At 36.3% G+C, this 4,888-nt stretch overlaps 1 non-coding gene across 1 annotated transcript; it reads right to left on the reverse strand.

Annotated features, from left to right (window-relative positions):
• Window positions 1–4,161: 4,161 nt before the first annotated feature.
• On the reverse strand, window positions 4,162–4,280 carry LOC134544565 (5S ribosomal RNA). The gene has a single exon (XR_010077871.1). It is a non-coding gene; the product is annotated as a 5S ribosomal RNA (ribosomal RNA).
• Window positions 4,281–4,888: the final 608 nt, after the last annotated feature.

Genomic DNA, 4,888 nt, shown 5'->3' on the forward strand with positions numbered 1-4,888 from the left:
AGAAAGTGCCAGCGGTCCTGCTGGCATCTTCATTTCCGCTTTGGGGCTGCTTTCTTGGGCGACTTGCTCTTTGGGGCAACCTTCTTTGGCTTTGGAGCACGGGGTTTCTTCGTGGGAGGTTTGGACACCTTTTTTGCCTTTGAAGGTGCCTTCTTGGGCTTGGGGGTTGCAGCTGCTGCCTTTTTTTTCTTTTCTGCTGTAGGCGGAGTCTTCTTGACTGGTTTCTTGCCCACCGCTGCCTTCTTGGCTACGGATCGCTTCTTTTCCTTAGGGGCAGCTGCACCACGCTTGCCGCTTGGAGCCTTGGGCTGGTCCGGAGCACCGGTGGTCCCTGAAGCCAGCTTGAAGGAGCCAGACGCACCCTTGCCTTTGGTTTGGACAAGCTCGCCGCTAGCCACTGCTGCCTTCAAGTATTTCTTGATGAAAGGTGCCAGCTTTTCCGCATCTACTTTGTAGGTAGAGGCGACGTATTTCTTGATGGCTTGCAGTGATGAGCCGCCCCTTTCCTTGAGGCTCTTGATCGCAGAGGCCACCATTTCAGATGTGCGCGGGTGCGCGGGCTTGGCTCGTGGCTTCTTCGACGCAGCCTTGCCTTTCTTCGGGGAAGCTGCCTGTGATGGGGCAACAGCTGGTGCTGCAGTCGCTGCTGCGGTATCTGCCATGACGAGACTGATCCTACAGAATGCAAGAGCAAAGTGAAAATAAAATTTTTCTCTCTGCAAATATCTGGTTACCCAATTTTCTGGTTGCGGACGGTTCAGAAAATTCTCGATGCCTTGCTCACGTAGGGAGCAGCGCACTTTGGACAGCGAAAGTAATGTAGGGCTTCTTTAGCACTGATTTTTCAATGTTTTCTAAATGTCAGCAGTCTACGATGACATAATGGGCAGTTCCACTAATAGTGTAATTTTTTTATGGCAGCTGCACTGTTTAATTTGCACTGCGAGCTGTTTAAATTTACTGCTACACCAAACAGGGAACTTTTCATTTGCAGATGTTATTCAAGGAATCAAATACGTAATTTGTGCTGGAATCACTTGAAAATGGTTAAATTAACTTAGGTATACTTTAGTGTATAGTATGCTGAAAATGTGGAGATAATTTCATGAAGGCTGTTTGCTGTGGAAGCACTAGCAAATCACCTTGTTCAGTGCCACCTGGAATGGCTTTCTTCGTGCACCTCCAAGGATGATGTGATTATTATTGTGAGTAAATTTTGTTTACATTTTCATTGTGTGAATAATAAAACTTTTAACTGTACACACAACAAGCATTTCACTTGGATCTGATGCATTCTCAAGAGTGCAGTTTCTGTTTAGCTTTTAAAACTGGCTGCCCTTCAATTCACTCAAGGTGCAGATGCAAGTTGCTGATGAAGTATTCCACACACATGCTACATTGGAGAAATATTTTAATAAAAATTAAAACTCTTGCAGGATTTCGAATAAAAACTATCCTATTTATCCCTTCTATGTTTTGGTACTGCGAAATTGAGAGAGGTAAGTAAGTTGTGAGGTTATTTTTACTTGCTTGCATGTGAGGTTAGCAGAGCAAAAATATTTTTGAAATTGCAGATACATGGTCACTTTATTTCGTTGCAAACATTTATAAGCTCGTAATCTTATTTAAAGTCTCCATACTTAATGCGTTTGGAAAACCTTCTTTCTCTCAATTTTACAATGGAACAAAATTTTACTTGTATGTGTACATTAATTCCATCTCTAAATGATGTAGGTTTACGCACCGAGATCAGGTACATTGTAGAGAGAAAAACACACGAGTACCTGCTTATTTTGAAGTTTTAATGAGTATATTAAAAAAAAAAAAAAAAAACGATAAAAATATAATTGAAAAAGTATATTATTCACGTATTTTTGAGGATGAGGGGAGGGGGTGTTTTTGTCCGATGGTCGTTTATCTTTAAAGAAATTTCCGTTGGACCTGTGCGTTCTTGCTCTGCCAATTCTCGAAAAATGAAATATTTTAAGTCGTCTTTTATGTGCTAACTTCATTATATTTGGCTGCATTCGTATTTTTATTAGTTTTGAAACATTCATGTCACGGAAAATAATCATAAACCAGGACAAAAACGTTTTGACTAAATGTTCTAGGTTGGTTGTAAAACATTTTCTTATTTTATTTCACATCGGAAACATCTGTTAAGTTGTAAGCTTTGTAATGAATGCGACAGTCACTTGTTCGCTGAAGTGTTTGTTTAAGAAATTAGTATTGTAAATTTGTTTATGGTCTTGTTAAATGAAATTTTAAGTGAAATCATTTGGGAAAACAGAGGCTACAGGAATTTTCAACACAACTTGATGACCGACGTTGTGACTAGTGTGGGAGTGTGTGCTCGTGTAAATATCAATTTTTCTTACTCCTCGTGCCGGTCAACAGGAAAACAGCGAGTGTGTTATCTCATCGCGGGCGTGTGATTGCGTGTGGTAAATTGTGCTAGGTTAATTACCGCAAAACTCCACTGTGTGCAAATATGTAGTGTGTCGCTGTATGCAAATATTTGGTATGTCTTTTTTTTTTTTTTTTTTTTTTTCAGGCAATACACACTTTGAATTTTACACAATTTCGATGCTGCAACCTAAGTGTATACATGCGAATAGGATTGCTTAAATGAAAAAGTAAAGTAGGAGGTAAGTGCAAATGTTTCCAGGAGGTTATGCACACACAATCTATTTTATGAATTAATAGTTATTATCTAAGAAAATGATAGAAGATTATAAATAATGTGTGCAGAATAATACAGAATTTGCATGTTACATAAAAAAAAATATATATATATATTCCAAATATTGTTAGCAAAATGCACCTAGATTAGTGAGCTGGATTTTTTTTTTTTTTTTGTATTTTTGTTCTGTTGATCCCACGTGGAGTCAAGGCTCCGGGATATAGAACATGTATGTGCAGACAATTAATATTTACATGATGCAAGTTACCAAGAAAAAAAATTTCAAAAAAAAAAAATACATAACATGTTACACAATTTAACTTTATGCAAAACATGAAGCAGCTGTTATCACAAGTCCATTCAACAAATTAACAGTTCAATTTCTCTATTATCAATCAAATTAAAGAATAGCTTCAGAGGGTAGGTAGGATATTCTAGAAGAATTTTTTTTACTGTTTTTTTTTTTAATACTGGTAAATTGTTTTAGTTATTTTCTGTGATATTAAGTTGTAAAGTTTTACTCCCAAGTAATTTAGTCCATTTTCAAATCGCCTAGTGTTATGTTCAACTATCCTCAATTTACTAGCATTTCTGGTGTTATACCTATGTGCGAATATCTAAAAAAAAAAAAAAAAAAAAAAAAAATAATAATTTTTTTTTTCTTCTTTTTCTTAAGAATGAATAAAAAGTTTCTAGAACGTATTCATTTATGGCAGTCAGGACTTTAAGTTTTTTGAATTTTGGTCTGCAGTTAGATGATTTTTTATCTTTTGTTATTATTCTAATAGCTCCTTTTTTTTTTTTTTCCCCCAATGTTATATGGCAGAAAGAGTAGAGCTATGGCTACTGTGACATCATGCATTGATGGGAAGGTTATTGTTGGATAACAAAAATTTAGATGATATAATTTTTATTTTTTTCCATACACAACACATTGCAGGTACAATTTTACAGGTTACAGCTGTACCACCTCTAGTATTGCTGCCGACCATCCAACAAATGAGCACACTAAACAGGCATTGATGACATTGTTATCAACGTCTTTTTGAATCTCTCATTATTATACATAACTGCCCACTGAAACAGAGAAACTTCAAAATAGGTGTGTGTGTGTGTGTTTATATATATATATATATATATATATATATATATATATATATATATATACATATATACATACATACATACATACATACATACATACATACATACATATACACTTATCTATTTATTTTTTCACTTTGAATTTTGTATGAGGTATACACATGCAAAGATTCACAGCTACTGGGTGGGTGAGTGAGTGAGTGAGTGAGTGAGTGATTGATTGATTGATTGATTGATTGATTGATTGATTGAGAGAGAGTGAGTGTGTGTGTTAGGGGGGGGGGGGGGGAAAATGTGGTGATTGTGGGGGAAAAAAAAATTTAAAATTGAAATTTTTAAAAAAAAATTTTTTTCTGTAGGGTGCAAAATAGTAGTGCCAACGGCACGTGGTGTTCCCAAGCGGTCACCCATCTAAGTACTAACCACGCTCGACGATGCTTAACTTCGGTGATCGGACGAGAACCGGTGTGTTCATCGTGATATGGCCGTTGGCAATGATATAGATGTTTTTTTTTTGCAGTTTGTATTTGCCACTCGAAATAGCTATACCAGGTGTGATTGTTACAAACAACAGGAGAAATCGTGTAATGAACACTCTTTTACTTCCCCCCCCCCCCCCCCCCCAAACACAACACACCCCACCCTCACCATCCCAACCACCAAAGCCCTCTTCAAAATACACTCTCACACACACACACAAACCCACACTCTATAACTGATGAACATTACCATAACTTCTTAAAGCCATTAGATAATATTTAACTCAAGAAAGGTATTGTGATATGTTTAAAGAAAGAAAGGTGAAACCTTTAACTTTACCAGCAGGTATTAGTATCACTGAGGTATCTTCTAGGTTGTAGCAGCAATAGTAGTAATAATAATAAAATTAAATAAGGTAATAAAAAAGAAAAGTTATACATGTGATCAAATCATGAATGTATAAAACTGGAATGAATTTAAATTTTTTTTATTTTTCTTCATAGGCTGTTTTGAAATTGATGAGTAAGTGCCTCTTCTTTTAAATTTTTTAATGCTGAACACTGTTACATAAGAGATGAATGTTTAGAAAATTTAAAAAAAAAAAAAAGCTAGCCCAGCCCC

The sequence above is a fragment of the Bacillus rossius genome, unplaced genomic scaffold, assembly GCF_032445375.1.
Source record: "Bacillus rossius redtenbacheri isolate Brsri unplaced genomic scaffold, Brsri_v3 Brsri_v3_scf42, whole genome shotgun sequence".
In the NCBI taxonomy this organism is placed as follows: Eukaryota; Metazoa; Arthropoda; class Insecta; order Phasmatodea; family Bacillidae; genus Bacillus; species Bacillus rossius.